The following is a 21,156-nucleotide window of genomic DNA, read 5'->3' on the forward strand; positions in this document are numbered from 1 at the left end:
CTGCCGACATCGATGCTGCTCCCACGCGCTGAGGGCATGGCCCCTTTAGCCCCTCAGGAGTAGGGGGAGGTGGAGAAGCCCTCAGGGGTGATTGGGGCCGGCACCCACTAATGGCTACAAGTGATCGGGACTGATGATGGGCACTGGCAACGGATGCAAGCAGTGGCTCTAGTGCTGGCAGCAGGTGTGAGTGGGGCTGGCACTGGCAGCAGGTGCAAGCGCTGGGTGGGACTGGACTGCAGTGTGCAGAAGCAAAGAATTTTCAGTAACTACCAGAGGCTTGCCCCGATGAGAGTGACTGGTACTCTGTCTTGGTCTGGCAACTCTGCTCACTTGCTACACCATCCCACTGTGGCTGACACCCACCATGTTCCACTCTCTGCCACCTAATGCCAACGCCAGCCATGTTCTCCGTGCGCCCCCGGTGGTCAGCGCACATCATAGCGACCAGTTGTTCAGTTGTTCCGCCGTTCAGTCTATTTGCATATTAGCCTTTTCTTATATAGGATAATGTTGGCAAATATGTTCTTCCATGCAGTGGGCTTTCTTGTTGTTTTGTTGATGGTTTCTTTTGCTGTGCAGAAGATTTTTATATTGATGTAGTCCCATTTGTTTATTTTCTCCTTAGTGTCCATTGCCCTAGGAGCTGTATCAGTAAAGATATTGCTACGACGTATGTCTGATATTTTGCTGCCTATGGATTCTTCTAAGTTTTTTTTTTATTAAGATATTATGTATGTGTCCTTATCTCCCCATTGTCCCCTCCCCCACACCCGACTCATGCCCTCACCCCCCTAGTGTCTGTGTTCATTGGTTAGGCTTATATGCATGCATACAAATCCTTACTCCCACCCTCCCCTACCTTCCCTCTGAGGTTTGATGGACTGATAGATGCTTCTCTGTCTCTGGATCTGTTTTGTTCATTAGTTTATGTTTTCATTATATTCTATAAATGAGTAAGATCATGTGATATTTATCTTTCTCTGACTGGCTTATTTCACTTAGCATAATGCTCTCCAGTTCCATCCATTCTGTTGCAAATGGTAGGAATTCCTTCCTTTTTACTGCAGCATAGTATTCCATTGTGTACACGTACCACTGTTTTTTAATCCACTCATCTGCTGATGGGCACTTAGGTTGTTTCCAAATCTTAGCTATGGTAAATTGTGCTGCTATGAACATAGGGATGCATATATCCTTTCTGATTGGTGTTTCTAGTTTCTTAGGATATATTCCTAGAAGTGGAATCACTGGGTCAAATGGGAGTTCCATTTTTAGTTTTTTTGAGGAAACTCCATACTGTTCTCCACAGTGGCTGCACTAGTCTGCATTCCCACCAGCAGTGCACGAGGGTTCCTTTTTCTCTGCATCCTCACCAGCACTTGTCATTTGTTGATTTATTGATGATAGCCATTCTGACAGGTGTGAGATGGTACCACATTGTCATTTTGATTTGCATCTCTCAGATGATTGGTGACTTTGAGCATGTTTTCATATGTCTGTTGGCTTTCCTTATGTCCTCTTTCAAAAAGTATCTATTTAGGTCCTTTGCCCATTTTTTTTTATTGGGTTGTTTATCTTCCTTTGGTTAAGTTGTATGAGTTCCCTGTAAATGTTGGAGATTAAACCCTTATTGGTGATAACATTGGCAAATATGTTCTTTCATGCAGTGGGCTTTCTTGTTGTTTTGTTGATGGTTTATTTTACTGTACAGAAGCTTTTTATTTTGATGTAGTCCCATTTGTTTATTTTCTCTTTAGTTTTCATTGCCCTAGTTTTCATTGCCTGTATAGGTGAAGATATTGCTTTGTCATATGTCTGAGATTTTGCTGCCTGTGGATTCCTCTAATATATTTATGGTTTCCCATCTTACGTTTAAGTCCTTTATCCATTTTGAGTTTATTTTTGTGTATGATGTAAGTTGGTGGTCTAGTTTCGTTTTTTTTTGCATGCACCTAACCAGTTTTCCTAGCACCATTTATTAAAGAGACGGTCTTGATTTCATTGTATGCTCTTGACTCCTTTGTTAAATATTAATTGAGTATAATGGCTTGGGTCGATTTCTGGGTTCTCTGTTCTATTCCAAGGGTCTATATATCTGTTCTTGTGCCAGTACCAGGAAGTTTTGAGAACAGTGGCTGTGTAATAAAGCTTGACGTATGTATTGTGACCCCTCCAACTTTGTTCTTTTTCAATATTACTGTGGCTATTTTCGGGTCTTTTTTTTTTTTTTATTCCAGATGAATTTTTGGAGAGTTTGTTCTAGGTCTATGAAATATGCCATTGATATCTTATGGGGATTTCAATGAATCTATAGATTGCTTTGGGTAGTATGGACATTTTAATGATGTTGATTCTATCAATCCATAAACATGGTGTATTCTTCCATTTGTTTGTATCTTTCTCTATCTCTTTTTTTCAACGTCATGTAGTTTTCTGAGTACAGGTCTTTTACCGTCTTTAGTTAAGTTTATACATAGGTATCTTAATTTATTTGGTGCAATGGTAAATGGGATTGTTGTTGTTTTGTTTGTTTGCTTGTTTGTACCTCTTTCTGTGCATTCATTATTGGTATATAAAAAAAGGCATATATTTCTGGGTGTTAATTTTGTGTCCTGCTACATTGCTGAATTCATTTATTAAAACTAGTAGTTTTTTTTTTTTTTGATGGAGTCTTTAGGGTTTTCTACGTACAATATCATGTCATCAGCGAATAATTAGAGTTTTACTTCTTTTCTAATTTAGATGCCTTTTATTTCTTCTTCTTGACTGATTGCTATGGCTAGTATTTCTAGTACTATGTTGAATAGGAGTGGTGAGAGTGGGCATCCCTGTCTTTTTCCTGTTCTTAGGACAAATGGTTTTAGTTTTTGTCCATTTAGTATGATGTTGGCTGTAGGTTTGTTGTATAGGGCTTTTATTATGTTGAGGTATAGGGCTTCTATTCCCCCCTTGCTGAGATTTTTATCAAGAAAAGGTGTTGGATTTTGTCAAATGCTTTTTCTGCATCAATTGATATGATTATATGGTTTTTATCTTTCAATTTGTTTATGTGATGTATCAAATTTATTGATTTGCGGATATTATACCATCCTTGCAACCGCAGAATAAATCCAACTTGGTTATAGTGTGTATGATCTTTATAATGTGATGCTGGATCTGATTTGCTAGGATTTTATTCAGGATTTTAGTATCTGTGTTCATCAGAGATATTGACCTGTAATTCTCTTTCTTTGTAGTGCCTTTATCTGGTTTTGGGATTAGGGTAATGCTGGCTTCATAGAAAGAGCTTGGAAGTGCTCTTTCCTCTTGAATTTTTGGAATTGTCTGAGGAGGGTAGGTTTTAGTGTCTCTTTGAATGATTGATAAAAGTCCCCTGTGAAGCCAGGGCTTTTTGTTGTTGGAAGTTTTTTGATTACTGCTTCAATTTCCTCCTATTTTGGTTGGCCTATTTTGATTTTTTTATTCTTCCTGATTGAGTTTTGGAAGGTCGTATTTTCCTAGGAATATGTCCATTTCTTCAAGCTTGATCAGTTTGTTGGAATCAAGTTGTTCATAGTATTTTTTCACAATCATTTGTATTTTTGTGAGGTCTGTTATTATTTCATGTCTTTCATTTCTGATTTGTTTATTTGGATCCTCTCTCTTTGCTTCTTGGTGATCCTGGCTAGAGGTTCATCAATCTTGTTTATCCTTTCAAAGAACCAGCTCTTGGTTTCATTGATCTTTTGTATTTTTTTTTTGGTCTCTATGTCATTTATTTCCACTCTGATTATTATTATTTCCTTACTTCTGCTCACTCTGGCCTTTTCTTGTTGCTTTCTTTCTAATTCTTCAAGTTTCAGAGTTAGATAATTTATTACCACTTTTTCTTGTTCATTTGTTTTTGAGGTAGGCCTGTAATGCTATGAACTTCCTTCTCAGGACTGCTTTCACTGTGTTCCATAGAATTTGGATTCTTGTGTTTTCATTGCCATTTTTTTCCAGGATGTTTTTTATTTCTTCTTTGATCTCTTTGGTATCCAAATCATTGTTTAATAACATGCTATTTAGCCTCCAAGTGTTTGAGTATTTGTTGTTGTTTTTATTATAGTTTATTTCTAATATTCTGCCATTATGATCTGAGAATATGCTTGATATGATTTCAATCTTCTTGAATTTGGAGAGACTTTGCCTGTGTCGCAATATGTAGTCTATCTTTAAAAATGCCCAATGTGCACTTGAGAAAAATGTATATTCTTCAGCTTTGGGGTGGAATGTTGTGAAGTTGTTGATTAAGTCAATCTGATCTAGTGAGTCATTTGTGATTACTGTTTCTTTTCTGATATTTTGTCTAGAGGATTTATCCAGTGGTGTCAATGGGGTATTAAAGTTCCCTACTATGATTGTATTGCTGTCAATCTCTCCCCTGATATCTTCCAGAAGTCTTTTTTTTTAAATGTATTTGGGTGCTCCTGTATTGGATGCATATATGTTTACCAGAGTTATATCCTCTTGTTGTACTGATCCCCTTTGAATTATGAAGTGGCCTTCCTTGTATCTTGTTATGGCCTTCACTTTGAGGTCTATTGGTGGGTCTCTTATAGACAGCATATATATGGTTCATGTTTTCTTATCCATTTAGCTACTTGATGTCTTTTTGATTGGAGCATTTAGTCCATTTACATTTACTGTTGTTATTGATAATTACTTGTTTGAAGCCATTTTTTATTCTTTATGCCTGTGTTCCTTCTTCCCTTTCTATTTCTTCTTTTTACAACAGTCCCGTTAGCATTTCTTGCATTGCTGGCTTGGTAGTGATAAACTATCTTAGCATTTTTTTTTGTCTGTGAAGCTCCTTATTTCACCTGCAATTTTGATCATAGTTTTTCTGGATAGAGTATTCTTGGATTCAGTCCCTTGCTATGCATCACTTTTTATACTTCATTCCATTCCCCTCTGGCCTGATGTTTTTCTATTGAGAAATAATTTGATAATGTAATGGGAGATCCTTTGTAGGTAACTCTCTGTCTCTCCCTTGCAGCCTTTAAGATTCTTTCTTTGTTGTTAACATGTGCCATTGTAATTATGATATGTCTTGGGGTAGGTCTTTTGGGGTTCGTGTTGTTTGTGACTCTCTGTGATTGTGTGACTTTTCTTCTTCATATCAGGGAAGTTTTTTTTTTGTCATTATTTCTTCAAATAGGTTCTCTATTCCTTGCTACTCTTCTTGTCCTTCTGGTATCCCTATTATATGTATGTTACTTCATTTCATATTGTCCCAAAGCTCCCTTAGGCTCTACTCCTGCTTTCTAATATTTTTTCTCCAATTGCTATTTAGATTGGGCTTGTTTCTCTTCCTTATCTTCTCACTCACTAAGTCGATCCTCCACTTCTTCCAGTCCACTGTTAAAACCTTTCATCATGGTTTTTTAATTGTAGCTATATCACTTTTGATTTTTTTAATTCTTACATAGGTTGTTGTTTTTCTTTTTTTTTAATTGCCAAAATTTTTTTCTTAATTTCTTTATTTATTAAGGTATCACATATTTGTCCTCATTCCCCCATTCCCATCCCAAACCCATCCCCACTCATACCCCCACCCCCCTGTTGTCTGTGACCACTGGTTAGGCTTCTATGCATGCATACAAGTCCTTTGGTTGATTTCTCCCCCTAACCCCCACCCTCCCCTACCTTCCCTCTGAGGTTTGACAGTCTGGTTGATGCTTCCCTGTCTCCGGGTCTGTTTTTGTTCATCAGTTTATTTTGTTCATTATTTCCCCTAAATGAGTGAGATCATGTGATACTAGAAATACACTTATAAGAACCAAAAATGAGACAAGCAATAATGGTTATGCTGAGAGGCAAATGAGTCAGTCTGTAGTGAGTTTCTTTCTGGGCCAACAGTTCTTTTGAGTCCCAATTTCAATGTCAAACAGTTTCTTATGTGTACATGTCAGCAATAATATTTCAGTTCTGGATGGTGGACAAATGGTGGTAATGCAGGTCTGACCCTCTCTGGTTTGGTCCTGGGCAACCTGCAGTGATGCACAGCTGCTGACTGCTAGTATGGCAAGACGTCATCAGCGTCTTCCATCTCTGGACTGTTTCTCTTCTGTCTTTATGGCTGGAGCAGTCCTGTCAATTCCTCTCTGTTGCAGGAATCCACACGGTCTTGGAGTTGTTTTCTGAAAATATACAAACATATTCTAGACCAAAAGTTAAAAAAGGAGTCTTTTCTATAAAAATTTGACTTGGGATCCTTTTTCATTTTTTGCCCAAACGATTTTCCTTTGGCTTGTTTTGACACCATGTGTGTTTTTCATGGTTGTCTTGCTGTTAACATTACAAATGAAAGTTAATTTTCTAAAGTAAAAATTTTCTAGATGTAATTTACTTACAGGATATTTTTCCTTACATGATATTCTTCTACTGTCCCCCCTTTTTTGATTTAAATATTAGGAGGCTTTTGGAAATTTTATAATGTAGTCTTGATAGCTTTTAAATTTTAATTTTTGCACTAAAATACGACTGCTTTAGGTTCATTACATGTTATACAATTTTACCATGAGATGAACTACCAATAAAAATTTTAGTTAACACTTTAGAAACAGCTTTTTGTCCAGTACCATTAATTTTTCTAGAATTTTTGCTTATTTCACTTAGCCAATTTAAATTAGTCTGAGGACTTGACTACTATTTTATTGTCAAATTTAATACACTAACAACAATCTTATTTTATCCTGTAAATATTAGTGGAAAGGATTGTTTGCCTTCTTGAGTAGGCCCTGAGCATTCCTGGTGCTAGGCTGGATTTAGATATCAAAAACCCACTTCACCACACCATGGGTACAAGACAACTCAAACAAGTCTTGTTGCAGTGAGATGGCAGCTGCTGTCGGCCAAGTCTCTGTCTGTTACCTGCGTCCGGTTGTTGTTTTTCTTGTCCATCCAGTTTATGAATTGTATGACCATTACTATGAATTGTTTTTCTGACATATTACATTCCTCTGTTTCATTTAGTTCCTTTTTGTGTGTGGGGGGGTGTTTCCTCCTTTTCTTTCCTTGGCATTGTTTCATTGTCTCCCAATTTTGCTATCACTGAAGGGACCAAGCACTAATTTGTGGGTGCCTGAGCTGTGCTGGTGGGCTTGGTGGGGGTGTTGCACACCCAGAGAATCATGGGAGAGCTCAGGCCCTGAGACACCTTGTCATGGTGGGTCGGCAGGAACCCCACGTGTGCCTGAGAGGCAGACTCATGGGTGCTCAGGGCCATGTGGCGAGGCCACCTCATGTTGACAGCAGCCCCATGCACCCATGCCTAGAGGCAAAGTCATGGGTGTGCTTGGGGATGGGCAGTGCTGCCACAGGTAGTTGATAGCATGCCAAGAGGCAGAGTCATGGATGCTTGGGGACCCCAGTAACAGCCCCATGCATGTGCGCACAGAGTCAGAGTCTAGGGTGCTTGGGGACAGGTCACGTGGCTCGCATTGGCAGCAGCCCTGTGCACGTACACCCAGAGGCAGAGTCACGGGTGTGCTTGGTGGTGGATGTCATGGCCACTGTGCTTCGGCAGCAGCCCCATGCAAAGATGCCAGGTCACATGTGCTCAGGGGCAGGTGGTGCAAGTGGTGTTGGTTGGCAGCAGCAGCCCCAAGAGGCAGATTCATGGGTGCACTTGAGGGTGGGTTAGCTGTAGCCCCATGTATTTGTGTCAAGAATCAGAGTCAAGGGCACTTGGGGCCCAGGTGGCATTGGCAGCACAGCTGCTGTGTGTTGGCAGGATGCCAACTCATGTGCCATGGGATGCACAGGATCTAATCCACTGTGATGGGTCGGCGGGAGAGGAATGCATTTCGGGACTCACTGGAGCCTGTGGTCAGGATGGATGGTGCCTCAGTGTCTGAGGGTCTGCAGCTGTGGTAGCAGGCCTTTGTCCAGAGATTCTGTAGGGTACTGGCCTGAGGTCAATCTGGCTGGTGGTGAGGCTGGGCTCCCAGTCACAGCAGCTCTGCACTTCAAGATGGCATGTTTTTTGTGCCAGTGCCTGGGGAGTGCCTGCAGCAGCAGCAGGGTCTCGCCATCCAAGACAGCCCAGTCCTCCAGCCCCCAAAAGTCCTGCAGGATCTATTTGTCACACACACACACAAACACACACACACACACACACACACACACACACACACACACACACAACATGTCCACACATTACCCTTTTATTCCTTCACTGTCTCACACTCTTTTCCTCACTACCATCCTGCCGGTTGCCATCTTTTTTCCCCTCGGGATGTTATTTTTAACAAAATGATTGAAGTGTTTCATCCTACCTGAGACACTTGTGTTGGACTTAGAAGTGAACATTTGGAATATGGCTTATAGAAAACAGGGAAATAAATCCATATAAACATCTACTTTGAAAGAGATGAAAGTTAAAAATGCTATGTTTCTAAGATCTAACAATGTGCATTACAAGGTGTGTTTTATTTTTCAGTAAAAAGGAGAATGTTAAAGGATTCAGCCAAAGGAGTACAATCATTGTAGTAACTGACACATCCTCTCCTTGCAAGATATTCAACCATGCTAAGTTTCAGACTATAGTCAGCCTTCTATATCCACAGGTACCATATCCATGGAATCAACCAACACCAGATTGAAAATATTCAGTGCGGGGGGAGGTTTTGTTGTTGCTGAGGTGTACTACCGTGTTTCCCCGAAAATAAAACATCCTCCGAAAATAAGACCTACTTACAGGTTTCCTTCTGAGTGAAATATAAGTCATCCCTCGAAAATAAGGCCCACAGGCTCTGTCTCAGAATGAAAATTAATTTACCGTAAACTGGTCACTAGGGCCGCCCAGACTGGCGTCTAGCAACCAGTGACGTTATGCGGAGTCCTGACGTCACTGCAGTGTGGAGGTGGAGCGGAGGTCGGAGTGAGCGGTGAGCACGGGGCGGGAGAGAGGAGGAGACTTTCACAGATGCGTGTAGAAGAACAGGAGGATTAGAGTGGACGGGACACAGCGAAGGTGGTGAGTGCTGGTCTGTCTCTGGTGACACTACCTGATGCTTGCAGCCACCTTCACGATGACTGAAGGTTCTCTGTCAGTGGCAGACCCTGCTCCAGCCCAGATCCAGGCCCCAACAAGCCCAGTGACAGTCCTCAGGCAGGCCCCAGGGGGTAAATGTCTGACAAAGGGGTAGGGGGGATGTCTGGTGAAGGTGTTCAGTGGCACAGGGGTGGGGGGAGGGAGATCATTTAAAATGACACAGGAGGATCAGAGGGGGCAAGCAAAATGACACAGGAGGATCAAAAGGGGTTACTAAAATGGTAATCCTCCCTCTGATTCTCCTGTGGCATTTTGATTCCCCCCTCCTGATCCTCCCTGTGTCATTTTGAGTGATCCCCGTGCCCCCACCTTGATACCCCAATTCTTTTTTTTTACCCCTAGAAATGAGTGCCAAAAGAAAAAGCTACTCCGTGGAGTACAAGAAAGGAATCGTGGAAGACTCTTGGGGCCAAAATCTTACTGCTTTCTGCAAAGAGAAGATGTTGAGTATACAATTGGTCCAAAAGTGGCGAGCAGAGTATGGTAACCTCATTGAACAAGTGGACAAGGGAAATGCTAAAAAGCACAAGTGTGGATCAGGTCGGCAACCATTATTTTCCGAGCTGGAAGACCTGATCTGTGAATGGGTTGTTGACAGGAGAGCAAAGGTTTTGGTTGTGAATAGGGCTCAGCTTCAAGAATTTGCCCTTGCAATGGCACCACAGTTTGACATAGCCCCCGAAGACTTCAAAGCATCACAACACTGGCTGGATAATTTCCTTCAGCGAAGTGAACTGTCTTTAAGAAGATCTACAACATTGTTTAGGTTGGAAGATACTCAAGTTATTAAGCGAGCACTTGCATTCAAGTCCTTTATTGATGATGCTGACTTCTCTAAATACAGTCTTTCCAACATGATTGCTATGGATGAAACTGAAGTGTTTATGGGCCAATCATCTCAAACAACAATTGAACAGCGGGGTGCCTCCTTAGTGTACATTCCCTCCACTGCTTACGAAAGTGCACGTGTTTCCTGTATTTTGGCAATTCGTCTGGATGGCACTAAAATCCCACCTTTAATCATTTCTAAGGGCAAGAAGGAAAAGATTGAACGTGTTTTGGGCGTTTTTATTCCTGAAACTGAAAAAGCCTGGGCCACACAAGCAGTTATAAGGAAGTGGGTTGATTTAATGCTGCCGCTTATTATGTGAGGGAGCCAAAGAGGTCTGCTAGTCTGGGATACAACCAGCACTCACCACGCTAAAGACATGAAGACATTTCTTCACAAAAGAAAAATAGATCAGATAGTGATTCCCGCAGGAATGACGGCCTATCTCCAGACTCTTGATATTGCAATAAACAAGCCACTCAAAGACAATTTGCACATGGAAATTAATGACTACATTGAAAATAGAATGGAGAGAAATCAGCGTGGAAACTTTGTGAAACCTACACTGCAAGAAGTTGTGACTTGGGTGAAGAATTCATGGGAGAAAATCACTGACAGTTGCATTGCAAATGCACTGCGAGCAGGCTACCTTGACAAGAAGTACTCATTTAAAGACAGTGCTATTGCTAAACATGAGAGATTTGTTCCACTGATTCTGAAAGAAATAGAGTCACAAGAAATTCACCAGGAAATTCAGGAATTGGATTGTTATGATGATGTTCCAGAAGATGATGACATGATTGTCATTGAATAAATGAGTAAATTCTTGGTACTGTAGGATTCACAGTTTGTCTGGTTTGTGTTGACAACTACTGTACTACCGTACCGTATACAGGTAATAAATTTCCTTTATTTTCATTTAACAATAAATGTGTACCGTATTTTTCATGGAAAAATAAGACATCCCCTGAAAATAAGACCTAGGGTGTCTTTGGGGGCAAAAATTAATATAAGACACTGTCTTATTTTCGGGGAAACACGGTATGAACATTTTAATATGTTGATTCTACCAATCCAAGAACATGGTATATTCTTCCACTTGTTTATGTCTTCCTTATCTCTTTTTTCAATGTCCTATAGTTTTCTGAGTACAGGTCTTTTACCTCCTTGGTTAAGTTTATTCCTAATTATGTTAATTTTTTGTTAAAAATATTTTGGTAAATGGGATTGTTTTCTTGCTTTCTCTTCCTGAGAGTTCATTGTTGGTGTATAAAAATGCCATTGCTTTCTGGGTGTTAATTTTGTATCCTGCTACATTTCTGAATTTATGTATTGAATCTAGTCATATTTTGATGGAGTCTTTAGGGTTTTCTATGTACAATATCATGTCATCTGTGAATAATGACAGTTTATTTTGTCCTTTCCAATTTAGATGCCTTTTATTTCTTCTTCTTGTCTAATCGCTATGGCTAGGGCTTCTAATACTATGAGTGGTGAAAGAGGGCATCTATGTCTTGTTTCTGTTCTTAGGGAAAATGGTTTTAGTTTTTGTTCATTGAGTATGATGTAGGTTTTTCATATATTGCTTTTATTATGTTGAGATATGATCCCTCTAGTCTCACTTTGCCAAGAGTTTTTATCAAGAAAGGTGTTGGATTTTGTCGAATGCTTTGTCTGCATCAATTGATATGATCATGTGATTTTTGTATTGCAATCTGTGTTTGTGATGCATCATGTTTATTGATTTGTGAATATTGTACCACCTTGCATACCTAAGTGGAAAAATCCCATTTGGTCATGGTGTATGATCTTTGTTATGTATTGCTGGATCCAATTTGCTAATATTTTGTTGAGGATTTTAGCATCTATGTTCATCAGGGATATTGGTCTGTAGTTCTCTTTCTCTGTAGTGTCTTTATGTGGTTTTGGAATTAGGGTAATGCTGGTCTCAGAGAAAGAGCTTGGAAGTGTTCCTTCTTCTTGAATTTTTTGGAATAGTTTGAGGAGTATAGGTGTTAATTCTTCTTTGAATGTTTGGTAAAACTCCCCTGTGAAGCCATCTGGGCCAGGGCTTCTGTTTTCTGGAAGTTTTTTTATTAGCATTATTACTGCTTCAATTTCATCAGTCATTATTGGCCTATCAGAATTTTCTGATTCTTCCTGATTGAGTTTTGGAAGATTGGAATTTTTCTAGGAATATGTCCATTTTGTCCAGGTTGTCCATTTTTTTTGGAATAAAGTCATTCATAGTATTTTTTATGATTCTTTGTATTTATGTGGGGTTAGTGGTTAATTCAACTCTTTCATTTCTGATTTTATTTATTTGGGCTCTCTCTCTTTGTTTCTTGATGATTCTGGCTAAAGGTTCATCAATCTTGTTTATCCTTTCAAAGAACCAGCTTGGTTTTATTGATCTTTTGTTTGTTTGTTTTGTTTTGTTTTAGTCTCTATGTCATTTATTTCTACTCTGATCTTTAGTATTTCCTTCCTTCTACTTACTCTGCTCTTCTCTTGTTGTTCTCTTTCTAATTCTTTAAGTTTTAGGGTTAGATATCTGATTACATATTTTTCTTTCTTCTTTCTATTTTTTTTTTTCCTGAGGTTGGCCTGTAGTGCTATGAACTTCCCTCTCAAGGCTGTTTTTGCTGTGTCCCATAGATTTGGGTTTGTTGTGTTTTCACTTTCATTTGTTTCCAGTATGTTTTTTATTTCTTCTTTGATCTCTTTGGTAGCCCATTTATTGTTTAATAGCATGCTATTTAGTCTACATGTGTTTGATTGTTTTTGAGTGTTTTTATTGTAGCTGATTTTTAATTTCATGCCATTGTGGTCTGAGAAGATGCTTGATATGATTTCAATATTCTTGAATTTGTAGAGACTTAGCTTGTGTCCTAACATGTGGCCTATCTTTGAAAATGTCCCATGTGCACTTGAGAAGAATGTATATTCTTTAGCTTTAGAATGAAATGTCCTGAAAATGTCAATTAATTCCATCTGATCTAGTGTGTCATTTAAGGTCGCTATTTCCTTATTGATTTCTTTGTCTAGAATATCTATCCTGTGATGTCAGAGGGGTGTGAAAGTCCCCTACTATGATTGTATTACTGTTGATCTCATCCAGGAGATTTTTTATGTATTTGGGTGCTCCTGTATTGGGTGCATTTATGTTTACCAGAGTTATATTTTCTTGTTATATCAATCCCTTTAGTATTATGAAGGGGCCTTCATTATCTCTTATTATGGCCTTCACTTTGAAGTCTATTTTGTCACAGATGAGTATTGCTACCCCAGCTTTCTTTTCATTTCTATTTTCCTGGAATTTTTTTCCCCATCTCTTCACTTTCAGTTTGTGTGAGTCCTTTTTTCTAAGGTGGGTCTCTTGTAGACAGCATATATAAAGGTCATGTTTTTGTATTCATTTAGCTACCCTGTGTCTTTTGATTGGAGCATTTAATCTATTTACATTTAAGGTACTTGATAAGTACTTGTTTGTTGCCATTTTCATTATTTATGCCTGTGTTCCTCCCTCTCTTTCTATTTATTCTTTTTACAACAGCCCCTTTAGCATTTCTTGGGTCAAAACAACATTCATAAGGGCTTGATTTTTTGGCATAAACATTTGTTTAGGGAAGATAAAATATGATTATTACAAGTAAAGATGCTAGTATTGATAAATAAAGTAAGTACAAGGTTAATTATTCTTTTTTGGATTTTACCAAAACTAACTAATTGGAAGTCAGTTGTACTAATTAATACTAAAAGAATAGGATCCTCATTGATAAATAGGGATATATAAGAATAGTCATGTGACATCTACAAAGTGTCAATATCAGGGCCTAAACAGGCAGTCTGACATCTCTTGAGGGGTCCCAGATTGGAGACGGTGCAGGCTGGGCTGAGGGACAACGCCCCTGTGTAGAAATTTTGTGCACCAGGCCTGTAATCCTAATACAGTGGATTACTCATTAGACAACAGAGCCAAATATCAACAATACAACAATTGAAATTTCTTTTGAGAGTCAAATTTTTTAAACTTAAACTTCTTCTAATGCCACTTCTTCAAAATAGACTCACCCAGGCTATTTTGTGGAAGAGCCACACTCAAGGGGCCAAAGAGCCACATGTGGCTCATGAGCCGCAGTTTGCTGACCACAGTCCTAATATATAAAAACCCTGGGTCCGTCACATCCACAACAACTGGGAGGCTTGACCAGGCTGCACTCGCAGGTGAACGGGCTGAACTGCCTACTTCTCAAAGAGAGAGAGAGAGACAGGCCTGATCAGCAGTGGCAGTGGCTGCTGGCAAGGCCCAGATAGAGAAGCAGGGTGATCAGACCCTGCTTCTCTCTCCCTCGTCAGCAGTTCAGCTGCTCCCCCACAGCCTGGGGTGGCTGCTAATCAGCCCTGCCTCTATGATCAGGCCCAGAGATAGGCTCAGAGATGCTGACTGGCATAGAAACTGACCAATCAGAACCAAATCTGGGTGAATTGCGAGAAGCCAATGGCTGCCTAGGAGGTGGAGCTTTTGACACTGACTGGCATAGAAACTGACCAATCAGAAACAAATTGGCCGGCAGAGGAGGGTAGTTGGGGGTGAGATCAGGCTGGAAGGGGAGGGCAGTTGGGTGCAATCAGGCCAGCAGGGGAGGGCAGTGGTGGGGACCAGGCCTGCAGGGGAGGGCAGTTGGGGCCAATTGGACCAGCAGGGGAGCAGTTAGGTGTTAATCAGGCCAGCAGGGGAGTGGTTAGCAGTTGATCAGGCTGGCAGGCAGAAGCAGTTAGGGGCAATCAGGCAGGCAGACAGAAGCAATTAGGGGCAATCAGGCAGGCAGGCAGGCAGGCGAGCAGTGAAGAGCCAGTAGTCCCAGATTTTTAGAGGGATGTCCAACTGTTGGTTTAGGCCCAGGGGATTGGTCCTAAACCGGCAGTCAGACATCCCCCAAGGGGTCCCAGATTGGAGAGGGTGCAGGCTGGGCTGAGGGACACTCCCCTCAGTGCACAAATTTCATGCACTGGGTCTTTAGTTATAAATAATCTAAGAATTATTGATAAAATTGTGATAAATAAGTTGATGTATCTAATTGAGGCATATCATTAAGAGGTTAAAAATAAAAAGGGACATATGTAATATTTTCCACAATAAAGATTTAAAAAAGAGAGAGACAAGGTTTAAACTTCCAATCTACAACTTAAAAAGTTAATGCTAAAGCTTCTTAATGAAATTATAGTAAGGAGGATGATCATTATCAAAATATTTTAGTGGGATTATTTGAAGAATGATTGGCATAAAACTATGATAGATCCACAGATTTCAGAGCACTCTGCATAATATAAGTCGCATTTGGTGGAGATGAGTGTTCTTTGATTTAGGCAGGGCCAAGAATAGCATCTGTTTTTAATCCTAGTGGAAGGATAGCTCATGAATGTAGTACATCTTTGGATGAGATTAATATTCGAATTGTAATCTCTATAGGCACTACTACTTGGTTATCAATCTCTAGAAGGCCGAGCACTCTGGATTTAGGTCAGATGTGGGGATTATGTTTGAGTCAAAATTAAGGTCTTCATAATCTGTATATTCATTGCTTCAGTACCATCAGGGGCCTATTGTTTTAATAGTTATAAAAGGGTTATTAATATTGTCTATTATATAAAGAACTAGAGGCCCATTGCATGAATAGATTTGTGTAATAGGCTTTCCTTCCCTTGGCTTCCAGCACTGGTTTTCCTCGAGCACCCAGGACCCAGGCCTTCGCTCCGGCTGGAGTCTGCCTTCTTCGTTTTCACTGCTTCGCTGCAGACTCCAGCTAGAGTCAGCTGTCTTGGTCTTCGCTGCAGCCAGAGTGCCGCTCCTGTAGATCCCTTCACCCCCAGCCATCCCTCTCATAGCAGGCATCTTGCCCCACCCAGCCACTCCATGCCTGGAGCAGCTGGGCAGCCACTATCTTCGTCCTTCTAATTTGCATATTCCCTCCTGATTGGCTGGTGGGTGTAGCAGAGAGATGGTCAATTTGCATGTTTCTCTTTTATTAGTGTAGCTTCATAGTTAGGGCAATTGTAATTAGAATAGTAGCTGGTAGAATTGTTCCAATAGTTTCTACTTCTTGTGCATCTACAGTACTTGTATGAGTCAGGCTGGCAATATAAGTGAAATAATGTATAGTACAAGAGAGCTAATTAGGAAAACAATTATTAAGGTCTGATCCTGGAAGTGTGATAATTCTTCCATAATTGATGATGCTGTGTCTTGAAAGCCTAGTTGAAATGGACATGTCATAGAGATATATAGGGGTTCCACTTATAATTTGGTTTTGACAAAGTTATATAAATTTTACTAATATCTCAATTATAGAGAAAGACAGTATGGCTATGACATTGGCTTGAAATCAATTTAAGAGGGCTTGATTCCTTCCTTTCTTACTTGGGATTTATGTCTGTAGGCTCTTCAAATGTGTGCTAAGGTGGAGGACATCTGTGTAGCCATGCAAGATTACTTGTTGGCAATTTTACTATTAAGACTTCTGGTTTAGACGCAAATGATTCTCATGTCATGCAGACTGTAAGTATAACAGTAATTAGTGAAATGAATGAACCTATAGATGATACAGTATTTCAAGTTGTGTAAGTGTCTGAGTAATCAGAGTAGCATCATGGTATTTTTGATAACCCTAAGAAATGTTGAGGAAAAGAGGTTATATTAAGGACTACAAATGTAATCAAGAAATGGATCTTTGCTCTCAAGTTGTGTTTAATGTATAAGCTGAAGATGAGGGAAATCAGTGCATGAATCCACCTTTAATAGCAAGTACAGCTTCCATAGGAAAGCCATAGTGCAAATGTGCTACTACATGAAGTAAGTGTATGGTGCAGAGCGGGCCACAGTCCAGGCATCCAGGGCTGCTGTGGACAGAGGGTGCACAGAAACACAGAACGGATTTGTTGTAATGGTTGAAGCCAAGCTAAGCTTTGAACAAAGATGTATTCTCTGGACTTTCTTATGGGGACACATACATAGCTTCCCTCAATTCCTCAACTGTTGTGCGTTGTGTACCCTAAACTTTAACTTTTATGTATCCCCATAAAAAGCCTCGTGGATAAATTTTCTTCATTCAAAGCTTAGTCTGTCTTCACCCTTTTCTTCAAATCAGTTAAACCTGAAAAAGAGTGAAAATTAAGTGACTTATCAGCTGTTAAAGTGTGTACCTGTTTTGGGGGACACCCTATATTTACATCAATTGGCAATCTTATTCTTGGGGAATCTCACTTGCTGTGTGCATGTGGCTGGGTTCCTGACACATTTTGTTTCCTGTTGTTTACTAAGGGGCTCTTTTTGGGATGTACTAAACCTGGTGATTTGGGTTTTATAAATGTTTTCCTTTTTTAAAAAAATAAATCTTTATTGTTCAGATTATTACAGGTGTTCCTGTTCCCCCCCCCCCCCAGAGCTCCCCTCCACCTGATTCCCCACCCCACCCCATGCCCTTACCCCCCACCACTGTCTTGATCCACAGGTGTAAGATTTTTGTCCAATCTCTTCCCGCACCCCTCACCCCTGCTTCCCTCTGAGAATTGTCAGTCCACTCCCTTTCTATGTCCCTGATTCTATTATATTCACCAGTCCATTCTGTTCTTCAGATATTTTATTCACCTGATTTTTAGATTCACTTGTTGGTAGCTATGTATTTGATGTCATTTTGTTGTTCGTAATTTTTATCTTTACCTTTTTCTTCTTCTTCCTCTTCTTAAAGAATATAAGTATGTTTTCCTTTTGAGTTAATGTACTGAGAAAGAATAGGGTATGCTAACATGGTCTGTTTTCCAAATACTTTCAGGTATGTATTAAATAGCCATTAATTCTGGAACACAAGGATGGGTTTGTATTAAAATGAGATGGAGTAGGAGTCCTAGTTTTCCTCATCGCTTGTCACTGGCAGCGTTGTCAGGCTCTGGACTCCCCGCGTCAGCCCCCCAGGCTCCTGGGCCCCTGGAATCCTGACCTTCCTTGGCCACGAGGTCAGAGAATGGGGAAGCAAGGTTTCCTGTTTACCAGGCAGTAGCTTTTTCAGACTTGTGTATATTTTAAATTCCTGTAACTTGAATCCCATTTTGATATGAGATTTATATCACAGCAGGAGCTCAGCTTAAAATGATCCTTTGGATTTTCCAAGTCTATTCAACTAGGAAGAACCAGATGAGGGAGGAGGATGGCATGTGAAGATCCCCACCTGACTTAATCTCCTGGTGTCCTGTCCAGCTGCCACCTGCATGTCCCTTCCTTCCTCATCAAACCTCTTCTGTAAGGTTCCTCCTCTGGCCTCCTTTCCCATTCTTTCCCTAGGTCCTGCATCTGTGGGAGTCGCCCACTCAGTGAGCTACCCTCCCCAATGCTTGGAGCCAAACTGAGCAGCAGCCCCTGCAGGCCTCCTCCCCTGCGCCTTTGGTTTGGAGGGTCTGATACTGGCCAGTCACCCCTTGGAGCTCTCAACCTCTGTCCCATGATTCTCTCCCCTCTGGGATGGCTCTTCATGGCTCACACTTGCCAGTCCCTTAGTCACTCCCTCATTCCTTCCACAAACACTCATTGAATTCTTCCTGTCACTCCTGGGTTCCACCATGGAGGCAGCTCCCTCCCTGTCCCCTCTGCAGGCCTGACCCACCTGCTCCCCTAGCACTGACACTCTTGAGCTTCAGGCCTGAGGTCGGCTGCCTAAGGCCCACCGCCTGGGCTGCAGGCTTCCTCCACTCTCCCTGGCTCCTCTGGGCTCCCTACTTATTCAAGGACACCAGCTGTCAATCACAGAAGCCAAAAGTGTGTGGTGCAGGCTTGATCCCTCCTCTCTCCACTTCACACATTTGTTAGGTCCCTTGAACCTGAGAATGGGTCTGGAATCTGCCTGCCCCAACTTAGCTGACTGTTCTCATGCAAAGTCCTCACACATCCCTGTCCCTGGGTCTTCACAGGGGCTTGTCAACTGATCTGCCTGCCTCTCAGCCCTAGGGCACCTCTGGGCATCCATCCCAGTGACCTTCCTTTTTGAACCTCTACTCCCTAGGCCTCCACACTAGCTACACTCATCCCTTTGTGGCCTAGCTTCTCCATGTGGCTCAACTTGTAGAGCCTTTGTAATGACCCATGCTGCCGATATAAATGCAGATTCTTTCTTGTGGACCTGAATGAATAGGTTCCCTCTCATCCAAATTAGTGTTTCTTTCAACATGTCCTCAAACCATTATTTCCACACATATTGCATATTTTCCTTCCTGGGTAAGTTACAGTACTCACATAGTTCTTCCACAGAGTAGCACACTACTTCAGAGGTCATGCTTTCCCCTCACCTTTAGTTTCCTGTGGGGATTTAGTCTAGTCCAGGTGGCAGCTGCCGCAGGAGAGGTCACTGCCTTTATTACCCTTATGTGTTCCCTCTTGCATATTTCTCCAGTCTGAAAAATCCTGAATTATTCCAGTTTCATCCCATATTGGTTACAACACTCCTATGATCCATAGCATTTTTTCTCACATCTGGATTGAAGCCATTGTGAAAATAGATCTATTCATGTCCTGAATCTCTTCAAGCTGAATGAGGTGTGCTGGCTATAAACCAGGGAAACCATCCCTGTCTGCTGTTGCGGATTACTCAGGAATTTTCAGAATGTCTATGTCATCACCACAGATATGGAAACAACCACCAAAAAAACCCATTGGGTTCTCACTGCGGCCCTCACTCCTCCATCTAGTGCTGCTGTAGCCCAGTATTTAGACATTGTCTTGAGTGGACTCTGGAATTAGACTTATTTAACACTAAATGATTGATTTTCTTTTTATGTTATAAACTCTATTCCTCATTAAAATTTGTTTCTATGAACATTGCCCTCCACCATTAATTAATTCCACACTTATTTCATATTTGTCTGCTTTTGTGTATTAGAGAACTCACATAGTTCTTCCAAAGAGCGGCACACTTTTCCAAGGGTGACACTTTGTCTCTCACCTTGAGTGTCCTGCTCTGATGGGCATCTAGTCAAGCTGGCAGTTGGCACAGGAGAGGTTACCACGGTTATTCCCCTTGTGTGTCTACCAGGAAACTTTCCAATGTTTTTCCACAGCTGGCTGGAAGCATAGAAATAAGCTATTCATGCCCTGAAGCTCCTCAAGCAGCATCTGGAGCCCTGGACATGAGTTCAGCAAGCGATCTCAAGTGATGAGAAGGAGTGTGTCCATATGTGCTGAGGCGACCACTCAGAACTATTTCAGATTGCATGTCATCACCAGAGACATAGGAACTGGCTGTAGGAAACCTGCTGTGTTCCCGCAGCAATCCTCATGTCTCCATCTAGTGATGCTGTAACCCCGTGTCTAGAAATTGCCTTGCTTGGCATGAGCCTGGAATCTAAACTGGGTTTTGCAACAATTAATCATGATTTCTTTCCTTTTCAAACACACAGTTCCTCACTAATTCTCTGAAGGTTAATGCTCTCCAGCACAATTGCTACTGCCCAGCTTCAACAGCTTATTCACCTGAATTTTATTGCATGAATGATAGGTAAATAAAAATATGTTTATAGTTTTCAAACACAGAAAAATGTCTCTTCATTTTTTAAGCAAGCATGGGACTAACAAAGTTTATTTTAAAAATTATTTCATTATTATATTTTTGGGGTAACCAGGTTAATCACATTATAAAACTTCACTTGTACAACTTTATAATGCAACAGAGCACATTCAGCTATGTGTTCACCACCCAATGTCTGTTTCCTCTGTCCCCAGGCAATTGACCCCTTTTATTCACCTGGTCCTCCCTCATGTTTTCCTTTTTTTAACCACCATGATTCCATTTGTATGTAGGAGACTTTGTTTCTTTTGTTTGTGTTTCTACATTCCACTGATGAGGGAAAATATGGAATCTGCCACTTTATACTATAATGAAATCTTCCACTTGGAGGTTTCACTCTGATGAGCATTATATGAGACACAAATATCTTTGAATATTTTTGACCACTGAGTGAGAACATCCAATAAACTTTTGCTCAGAAAGTTTGTGAAGGATCTTCTAATTATGCTCTTTTCAATGTCTCTGCCTTATGTTGCAAAATACTAAACAAAGCCATGAATCATTATCTCCTTCCATAGCTGGACTGCCCCAACCTCTGCCCATTGTGCAGGTTTTGTCCTTCACAGATGTCCAGAGATGGTCTGTCGTGCTGCAGCTGTCCACTTTCTGCTTGGCCATCATTACTGTGCCTA

Source organism: Plecotus auritus, assembly GCF_963455305.1.
Source record: "Plecotus auritus genome assembly, chromosome: 3".
Taxonomy (NCBI): domain Eukaryota; kingdom Metazoa; phylum Chordata; class Mammalia; order Chiroptera; family Vespertilionidae; genus Plecotus; species Plecotus auritus.